The sequence below is a fragment of the Grammomys surdaster genome, unplaced genomic scaffold (assembly GCF_004785775.1).
Source record: "Grammomys surdaster isolate TR1022 unplaced genomic scaffold, NIH_TR_1.0 806, whole genome shotgun sequence".
In the NCBI taxonomy this organism is placed as follows: Eukaryota; Metazoa; Chordata; class Mammalia; order Rodentia; family Muridae; genus Grammomys; species Grammomys surdaster.
In genome coordinates, this window is record NW_021605225.1 from 755,931 (window position 1) to 767,436 (window position 11,506).

Genomic DNA, 11,506 nt, shown 5'->3' on the forward strand with positions numbered 1-11,506 from the left:
ACACATCACACTGCATGGGACACATCACACTGCATGGGACACATCACACTGCATGGAACACATCACACTGCATTGTACACATCACACTGCATAGGACACATCACACTGCATTGTACACATCACACTGCATTGTACACATCACACTGCATGGGACACATCACACTGCATTGTACACATCACACTGCATAGGACACATCACACTGCATAGGACACATCACACTGCATGGGACACATCACACTGCATGGGACACATCACACTGCATGGTACACATCACACTGCATGGGAGAAGCCAGAAGCAATGAGAGAGCTTGGAGGATTCTAGAAGTTACACACTGCTTAACTTCTCTTTTCTTCTCAGAGAAAGAAAGAAACCTCTCTCTTCAATGTGAATAAATTCTTTAGAAATTGAATCAGTTCTTCAGAGAAGGTGAAGGGTAAAGTATCTCCCTGGATTTCTATAGTGGAGATAATTTTGACTATGAAGGACATAATTTTTGTTTCCCTCAGCGTGGAAACAGTTGGTGCCAAGTCTAACACCTTAGGACGTGAGAAGGTAATGAGTCTGCTACAAAGCAGATGATCTGTGGCAGGCTAATTACCTTTGTTCAGAAAGACAAGTCATCTAGGATCACGAAAATATGGAGCATGGATCACCAGGTGCTATTTTAGTGTGCTGTAATGCATTCATTTCCTACTGGCCAGCATTCAGTTTCTTTCTCATCAGTGATCTGTGTATATTCCACATTCAGATTCTTTTGCTAGGTATATGTTATAGTTGTTTTCCCAGTTTATGGTTTGTCTTTATTTTTACACTGACATCTGCAAGAGTAAAAGTTTTTAATTTTAAAAATTTTCTATTTTTTGCTACTTTATCTTATTGAATTATGGTATCCCATGGAAGAATTTTTGCACATCTTAAGATTAGATTATTCTTAGCTTTTATAAATTTGATTGATAATATTTAGTGAGTGCTTGTGAGTAGAGGTTAATAAAGATTAAATTTGTGAATATATGTCCTGTTGTTTCTGTTCTATTGTTAAAAAGACTTTCCACATTTAAATATTTTAGCTGTTTTTAGTATATTGAGGTACTTTCCCCTTTTCCTTCCTGGGAGAATTAATTGAGTTTTTAAAGAATTTGTTCGTATTAGATAAGGTTTCTTTCCCTCTCTCAGAAAGAGGAAGTAATAGTTAACTAAGCAGTGTGTAGCTTCTAGGATTCCCTCCAAGTTTTCTTATAATTTAGGGCTTCTATTGATGATACAAGGTATGCCGATGACCCATGGAAACTGATTCACGTGATACATGTCTACTACCATGTATACATGAAATAGATACATATACATAAAAACTGGTACACATGGTATATATCTGCTAATGATACATGAAACTGAAAGTTCTTGATTTGTATTATTCTTATTGGTCTATTTGTGTAGTGTACTCCTTTTGTTTTAAAGAAACCTTTTCCTTGTCTGTGGTGCTGTTGATCAAGCCTAGGGACTCTACTACTGAGCTACACAGTGGCTTCCCCCTCCTCCTCCTCCTCCTCCTCCTCCTCCTTCTCCTCCTCCTCCTTCTTTGTACCTTGTATATAGAAAAATTGAGAAGGCTGTACAGCGTTTCTTGCTTGACTTAAAATTTTAATTCTATTTTTGGTTAAAGAAAAAAAAAGCTATGTCGGGAGGCAGGAAAGTGAATGACAGCCAGTCTTTGTACTAGGAATTCAGACTCAAAGTATCAACATAGACTGATAATCCAGGGCCACTATTTATAGCAATTTACTACGATGAACAAATGGAAGTCAGAGGTGCTGAGTGCAACCCAGCAACTCTCCCTGAGCACATTTAATAGAGCAAGGCAGACATCTGATCCTTCTCTCTTTGATAGGTAAGGACATTTTAAATATCACACGACACACACACACACACACACACACACACACGCACACGCACACACTTCACATTCATTGTGTACCTTTTTTACTTTAGTATTTTATTTTTTAATTTTATGTGTATGAGTGTTTTACCTGCATGTATATCTGTGTATCATGGCATGCATTGCCCTTAGAAACCAGAAAAGGGCACCAGATTCCCTACAACTGTGCTACAGACAGTTGTGAGCAACTGTTTAGCTGCTACAAACTGAGCCTAGGTTGTGTGGAAGAGTAGAACTCCCTTAACTTCTGAGCCATTTCTCCAATCCAGGGAATTGGCATTTAGCAATGGAAAAGGGTGAGAGGTGCCTGTTTACTTTCTCTTTTCTCCTTATTGATGCATATTTTATGTGCAGCAAAGTCCTCATATCTTAAAGGTACAGTGTGCTTAGTTCTACAGCAAGATATAGCACATTCCAGCTTTCCAGGAGTTGCTCTCTGGGTCCTTTCTCCTTTCATCCTAAAGAAACCACTATTCCCACTACAGAGTCATAATCACTAACAAAATACCAACTAGTATCTTTGCAGAAGTTGACAAGTTAATCTTGTCATTTTATATGAAAATTTAAGTAACTCGGAATAGCCAAAACATCTTAAAAATGAAAATCAAAGAGAACTTATATTTCCTGATTTCAAAACTTACTAAAAAGTGAAGGTAGTAAAGACAGTGTTGAACTGCATGACATACACATGAGTGTCTACTAACAATTATTAATGGTTCCCTGCTTTCAATATTGATGGAAATTCAATATTGCAAAATAAGAGTCCTTTCAACAAATGGTGTGGGACTACTGTAAACCTAGCAGTCAAGAGATGAAAATTACTCTACCTTAGTATACATATAAACATTCAACCAAAAGGGGTCAGAGACTGAATGTGAATGTTGAGATAAAATTTTCATAAGGGAACATCATGGTCAATCTTACAATTTTGCATTTGAGAATGCGTTCTCAACATATACAACAGAGGTAAGGATGAACAAACTATACACCATCAAATTAAAAGCCTTGGTTTATTTATTTACTTATTTATTTATTTTTATTGATTCAAAGTACAACATCAGAGCACACCAAGTGAATGGGAGAAAATATTTGGAAACTGTGTTTCTAGTAAGGAACTTGTATCTAAAGTATTGCTAACTTTTATAGCTTAATAATCAAAAGACAAATCAATAAAAATGTCACAGGGTCTAAGGAGAGTTTACAAATAAGGAAGATGGGGAATAAGTATATGAAAAGATTCTTAATATCTTTAGTCCTCAGGAGGATGTTATTCAAATGTGAGATATGACTTCAAAATGTAGTGAAAAGACATACATTAAAAAGTAGTTGTAAATATTTAGAGAAATCATATCTCCTACATATTACTGTGGAATATATAAAATGGTATGAACTCTGGAAAAACAGTTATTAGTTCTTCAAATGTTTAAACAAAGTTAAGGCCGAGCAGTGGTGGCACATGCCTTTAATCCCAGAACATGGGAGGCAGAGGCAGGAGGAGTTCTGAGTTCGGGGCCAGCATGGTCTACAGAGTGAGTTCCAGGACAGCCAGGACTACACAGAGAAACCCTGTCTCAAAAAACCAAAAAAAAAAAAAAAAACAAAAAAAAAAACAAAACCAACAACAACAACAACAAAAAAAAAACACCAACCAAACAAACAAACAAAAACAAACAAAAAAACAAAGTTAAGAATGATATGATCCAAAAATCCCAATGCTAGGAATATAATAAAGAAAAATAAAAGCAAATGTCTATATAACATTAGAAAAAAATCAGTGTTTTGTAATTCAGTACAAACACAGTGCAGATGAGTGTCTTGCTAGCTGAGAGGAGCAGAGATGTCCATGACTCTGGAATAGAAGGAGACTTCTCTGACCTGTTATTGAGGTTCTTAAAACAAAAATGCTATTGTAAATGTATAATCAATGATATGATACCTCAACATTTCAGTAAAGCCAGGAACAGAGCAGATGTGTTGCCTGTCATTCCTTCTGAATTCAGTAGAATGCTAGATACTCTGGCCATTGTCATAAGACAAGAAAAAGAAAAAGAAAAAGAAAAAGAAAAAGAAAAAGAAAAAGAAAAAGAAAAAGAGTTAGAGATGATATGGTAGAAAGGGGAGGGGAGAGAACGAGGGTAAAGAGAGAACAAAACATAGTATAGATTCTGACATATGTCACAGGTGCATGAAAATATCACAGTGTAGCCCATTATTTTGCATGCTCACCCACACTTGCCCCCCTCAGGAATTAGAAACATGTTTTCTCTTGTAGGTGCAATGATTCTTGTGTACAGTGAAAAAAAATACATCTGTGTGTCTGCATGCTTCAAATACTAGTGTGAACATCTGCAAAGTTTCTAGACTTGAATTCAGTGTTCACTGAGCCATTGTACACTCATCCTCCACTAACAAGCAGCTAAACAAGCACTAACAAGCAGTTTGAAATGTGCCTTTTCAAACAGCATCAAGGATGCCTAAGGCCCGCAATACCACATTTTCTGGGAAAATTCCGTAGAATGACCTGTTGCTATGGACTGAGGGTTCCACACCTCCCACAATTTACTCATACATTCAATACAATTTTTAAAAATGGGACAAATGTTTTGGCAAAATCTAACAGTGATTCTAAAATTGGAATGTAAGTAAGACGTTTTTGTGAGGGTTTAGAATTTCTTCTCCCCACCACACATATAGAGGCCTATAAATTATCACAAGGACATGGCAAGCAAGACCAGTGAAACGACACAGTCTCACCTTAACATCCTTTGACCGCTGACAAGAGGGTATTTCAATTAGCGGGGAAAGGATCTGCAATGAATGATTGTGGAAAAATTGGGTAATTATTTCATTTTTCTCTGCAAATAGAAATTATTTCATAAAGATTAATAAGTCATTATGGGTTGAATTTTGTCCTCCAAACTCTATGTTGAAGCCCTAACCTCCAGTCCTCAAGAACGGGATGTTGTTTGGAAGTGGGATACTGTATACTTATGTGAGGGTAAGATCATGTTGGACTGGTGTTGGGGCCCTAACCTGTGACCTCATAGAGGAGACATACACAGAGAGTATGCCATGCAGACATTGAGGCTGACCCTGGCTTTATGATAAGGACTGCTAAAGATTGCTGCTAAATTATAAGACAGTAGGAGAGGGACAAGGGACAGATTCTTCAGGCCTCAGAACACTACTCCTGTGGGCATCTGACTTCACCGGCTGGCCTCCTGAACTGTGGGTAGCAGCATCTGTCCGTCAAGCCGTGGGTCTCCAGTTGCCATTATGGAAGTCCCAACAAAATGCTCCAAGGGCCAAAGGTAAAGGTGAAAGTGGGATGGTTTGAGAGGCGCATACAGCAGGATGTCTCTAACCCTGGGGTCAGACACCGTGTCTGAAACATAAAGACTCAACAGAAATAAAAAGATGGGCACGCTTGATAGTGCTGAAAGTCAGTAACTGTGTCCATGAAAAGACTCTACAAGAGTTTGAGAGATGAGTCAACCATTGAAAGAATATGTGTACATCATGTTTACCTTGTATTATGTTAAAAGTATGCTGTATATATTCTGGATGCACACGTGCATATCTTACAAATCCTAGACACTAGGAAATGTTGTTCAGTTAGCTACAAAGATATTTTCAACCAAAGGTTTTTGGTCATTCCTTTTCCTTGCTGAGGTTGAGAACTGTTCTGCGTAAGGGAAACAGCTTTCCTATCAACAAAGACAGCATTGGAAGGGTTTGTAAATGGCATTGGGTGTCACTTCAGCCATGGCCAATCAAGAGAAGAAAGAAAAAATGGAAGGAAGGGGGAGGGAGGGCGGGAGGCAGGGAGGGAGGGAGAGAGAGAGAGAGAGAGAGAGAGAGAGAGAGAGAGAGAGAGAGAGATTACCCACAGTGCCACATCTCTTCCAAAAAGGCCACACTTCCTTATCCTTTCCCAAAGAGTTTCACCAACTGGGGACCAAGCATTTAAATATAAGAGTCTTTGGGGGCCATTCTCATCCAGAACACCACAGAAGCATAAAAGTGGTTAGAAGTTTGAACAGGTACCTTTCAAAAGAAGACATTAAATTAGGAAATAAGTCTCTGACATCAGTTGTCATTGTGGGAATGCAATTCAAAGCACAGAGAGATATGAGTACACTCCCATTTTGATGGTAACACTACAATTGTTGTGGGTACGGGAACACTTGGAACTCTCAGACTTTACTGGTGGAAGCAGGCCATTGGTTAGCACTGATATATAAATTTAACTCGAGCTTCATGGATAGTTGACCTGAACTGTTGCCTCAAACTTAGAAGAGTCCCGAGGATAGCTCACTGTTTTGCTCTCAACATCCTGAAGTTCTTAAGCTTATCATCAAACTCGATCTTCAGAAGTAAAAGCTTAGAAGACAACAGGTCATGGAGCAAGTTGCTGAGCAGAGGAGGAACGAGCAGCTGGGGTATCCATCATGGTTGATTCCTGTTCCTTGTTCTCAAGTCACATGAGCACAGAGTCCTGGTGGAACCAAGTGCTGGGCATTCAGTGAGACTCAAAGCCAGTATGTGGTAAGCAGAGTTGGGATAGGAAGGGGCTCTGAACACCACCAAATACCTCGAATTCCTTTATACTAGAACCTACTGTGAATGCAGAAAAAAGGCTGCCATCTAAGGACACCAACACACACACACGCACACGCACATGTTTCTCTTAGTCCTTTTAATACCAATAGACTAAAAGTAAAATGTTTTAACCCACTGTAAACACTTCAAGAACTGAAAATTATGGGGTTGGAGAGATGGGTCTGCAGTTAAGATCACTGACTGTTCTTCCAGAGGTCCTGAGTTCAATTCCCAGCAACCACATGATGGCTCACAACCATCTATAATGGGATCTTCTAGTGTGTCTGAAGTCAATGATCATGTAGTCAATACATAAAATAAATAAATCTTTAAAAAATTTATAACTATTTTATAGTATGTTTGAGAACAAAATCTATTTACATATGTAAGGACTAGAATATGAATTACATAATTTAAGGAATCCACAAAGAGACTAAATATTCTTATATCTGTTTCTAAAATTGCCCCTGGACAAAATAAAGATAGATGGTAAAATTTAAGCTAATATTTAACCACTGTAATTTTTCTTTACTTGGAGTGACACTAAATAGCAGGTATATACTGTGTACTGTATACTGTGTTGGAAGGGATAGCTGGGCAGTGGAGAAAGAATTTAAAAAAAATTATATCTCTATGATTTAATATTACTTTCCTGACTTTTGAACAACTGCCCTTGGATTTTCAGTTTACATTGGGACTTACAATTATGTATCTGAGTCAGTTTATGAATCACTAATTTTAACCATAAATGCATACTCATTAAAAGTAAATGTTTATTTTTATCATAAACCATTGTAAAATGTTAATAACATATTTTTCATAATTGCAAATAAGAAATAACCCCAGTGCCTGTGAAAGAAGTCCACAGTGGCATATTCATATTGTGGAATACTAAATAGCAAAGAAAAGTAAATCATTACTACACATAGCAACATTAATACATTTCACAGATGGAATATTAAGAAAAAACAGTCATATATCATATATCAACACCGATAAACTGACTTTCAGTTTTCTCTGGAAACTTCATTCTGTACCACACTTTGTTTGCCTGGAAGCTCTTCCCTCACCTGACCTTCACCTAATTCTGGTTTCTGTCCAAGTATTCTCAAAGAATCTTTGCCTGGTCACATACCCAAACAGCACTAGTCCTCTGGGCAGACCTGGTGAACTTACCTTATGCTGCTTTTCTTCTTAGCGTTTGCCACAGCTTGTCAGTGCATGTGTGCCTGCACGTATACGGAGCTCTTTGTGTACATCACACCCTGCCTTTCCTAAGAAGAATGTGAGCTGTAATTCTTTAAGTATTCCTACATTTTTTTTTGTTAAGTGCTCAGTAAGCATTTGTTGAATGATAGACCTTATTTTGAAAACTATAGGGAAATATAATTTTGGGTTCTACACTTTTAGAAATTTAGTTTTTATTTATTTCAGAATACTCATTTGTTTTTATTTTATGTGTATGGGTATTTATTTTACCCTGCGCTTATGTCCATTCACCATGTGTCCACAGTGTTCAAAAAGACCAGAAGAGGGCGCCAGATCGCCTGGAACTAGAGTTCACTCCACATTGGTCTTCTGAAAGATGAGGCAGTGCTCTTAACGGCTGAGCCACCTCTGTAGCTCCATAAAAATCATGTGCAAGATTGTTGTATGTACATATGTGTACCATCTGTGTGCCTGGAGCCTGAAGGTATCATAAAAGGGTTTTGAATCCCCTGAAACTGCAGTTATGAATGGTTGGTTGTGGGCCTTTATGAGGGTGCTCAGATCCTCTGCAAGAGCGGCAAATTCTCTTAATCACTGAGCCATCTTTCTAGCCTCCCTCGTGATGGGAAGGGTAACTCTTCTAGTTACCCTTGTGATGCATTTTAAAACTCTAGAGAGAACAGAGTGCTTATACTGTGAGTGTAAGCTGCTGGGGAGTACGGGGGCAGGAAGCATCTGCTGAGTCTGATCTGAAATCATAGTCTTCCTGGAACGCCTCTTTCCCTGTGTATGAGGACGGGGCAGAAGTCAGTTTCTGAGGCAAAGTGTGAGCTCCATTCTCAGAAACTGCGTGAGTGCCTAGCACAGCAGAAATGTGACCCATTGGCCACTGGATGTCACTCTTTGCTCATGTTCGAAAGTCTGGTTGTCCTTCCAGGCTTCTGCATGCGACTATGCAATGTCCTCAGGCATGCCAGAGGGCAGAGGCTCACCTGTGCAGGCCCCTTCAACATGGGGTCGCCTGCACTTCCAAAGTGAAATTGATTTCTGATTCTCGGCAGCATAGACTGAGAAGAGCTGAGTGGGCTCAAGTGGTACTTTCCCATTCAGACACTTAGCTGGTGCTCGGACACAGTTGCTAGGATCTGTCAGTCAAGAGGTGGCAGGCTCACCCACAGGGTCATAGCTGGAATCAAGGACTGCAACTCCTTTTAGTTTTCCAGCGGGCATGGCTTGCACGTAAATAAAACACAGAAATCCTTTCATTACAAGACAGAACAGGAAGGGCAAAATGGGCTTCAGTGACCACCATGAAATCGGGGTAGTTTTTTTTTTCCTCTTGGGGAAAACTTTTTAACAGCAAAGGTTACAGCTTGAACCAGAAGCGACCCTAACACCAATTCCTTGAGGGTTTCTTCAAACAAGCATGGCCTGAGAGTTCCCACTTCCTACCTACCATGATGACACAAGCTGGTTTGACATCTACTACCTACCCCATTGTCTTTGAGCCAACGTACCTACTTACCATTTACATCAAGGTTTTAACAAGTCTAAAGCAATTTACTACAGTCGCTGTGGGGCACCTCCCCGGGAGCGTATTTACTCTGTTATTCAACATGATAACATGCGTTTATTGGATGCTGTTTTCTGAGTTCCAAACACTGGTAGGACTGAGGTTGAGCAGGGACACAGTACATGTAGTACCCATTACTGAAGAATTGAAGTATTTCTGTATTGAGATCTTAAGGCAAAGGGCACAGACTTCTTTGTAGATATCATCAGTGTATGGAAATGGACTTGGTTTGTCCATACCCAGAGAGTGGCTTACTCAGCTCCTCTGTCTACAGAGGCAGCTTTGTGATCTCTTTGTGCCTTTGAAAGAAGTCCTACAACAGCCTTGAGAAAGCTGTGTGAAGGCTGTTCACAAGCAGCCAGTTTTGTTTTAAAGGTAAATCTCACTTTGGAGCTTCTTCTTTGTTTCAGTAGTTTGTCTTTGCTCTTAAGATATAACGCCCCCCTCCCCTGCGCAATCTGATGCTCTTAAGATATAACACCCACAGCCCTGCAACCCTCTTAAGGTATACCGCCCCTCACCCCCGCATCACAGTTGTGACTTGGACGATACCCGCTTCGACAGCACTATTAAGCAACACCTTTATCTACTCTTAGGTTTACTACCAGTGCGAACTTCCTCTAACTGCCAGGCAGTTTCTGCATCGGGACTTTGGTAAGCGGAGCTTCCTCTGACTGCAACGCTCTTTTGTAACAGCTCTCTCGCTTCCCCTCTGCCACATGCTCGCTCAAGTGTCAGTTTGAACTCTGGTGACTTCCACAGTGAAGCCAGAGCCTTTCGTTAGTCAGCTCTCCTGCATTCCACAGTCCCTATGACACTCGTGCCCGTGACACTTCTCAGATGCCCCAAACACCACATTCCTTTCTGTAGCAATTCCATGGCTAGGGGAGTTTGCCACTTAACCTCTACAGCATACTGCTCTCAGTTCTCACACTCCATCTTTGAGGGGGTCTTCATTGCCAACTGGCCAGCAAACAATCTATCTATAAGATGCTGCTAAGGGATCATTCTTGAAGCCAAGTGTCATTGGTTGGGTCCCCTGAAACAATTCTAAAATGAAGAGTTATGGGCAGTATTTAATTTACTGGTAAATACTCTGGAGGTCAACCCCAGCCAGGGGATGAGGGGGTAACTGTAGTAAAGAGGCTGCATGCCGACTCCTTGCAGAAGTTGGGCCCAATCCCATAGGCAGAATTGGTCCCTCTGAGTTGTCCCGTTGATGTCAGAGGCTAGGGAGAGGAGAGACCTGGCATTCCTCAGTCAGTGAGAACAAAGGCTTGGGTGAGGGCAGTTCCTTTCAGGCAAAGGCAGAGCCTTGAGAAGGACACACCCAGAAACAGCCAAGACGCTGATCTGGGAGAGAAGAACGTGCAGTCTGAACTATGCTTGCTCTCTTCTCAAATATTCTCCTTTATTCTGGATCTCTTCTGAAGTGTATTGAAACCCTTAGTTTATCTCTTTGCCCCACCTTTTTATTTCTAAAATAAATGTGTCTTTTTGTATTATATATCATATTAGATATTTTATCTAAAATAAATATTTCTTTTAAAAAAGGTGTTTTTTTTAAAACAACAACAACAACAACAAAGACTCCCAGAAGTAATACAATGAGTTTGTACTTTGGAGTGAAATAAAAACTAGATTAAAAAGAGGAAAAAATGTTTTCCTGGTGCTTAACCACACTGTGAATTGCTTTACTATAGCTTTAAGTGGTATTTCTAACCAGTATGCACTTTCTGATTTAACAATAACCTTTCAAAGAACTGTAAAAAAAAATCTTACCTATTTACATGTCAACAGCAGGTTTCTGCCAACAACATTTGCTAACAAGACTCTTTTTCTTTTTAGTTTAAAATTATTCATTTAGTTCAGAAGGACAAGCAAGCAAAATTATTGAGAAATACAAGGATGAGTTTTTAAGAGGCTGATCCACGGATCAACAGTTAAGAGTGCTTGCTGCTCTTCCGCAGGACCTGAGTTTGGTTTCCATACCCATGTTCAATAGGTCAAAACCACCTATATCTTCAGCTCCTAGGAATTCTACACCCTCTTCTGGCCTCTGAGGGTACCTGCAATCCCATGCACATATATTCATGCACACGTAAATTTAAAATAAAATATATTTTATATAAAAAGAATGCTTTTTAAAAAATGAATAATGGCTATCTTAAACCCATTAGCCCTTAT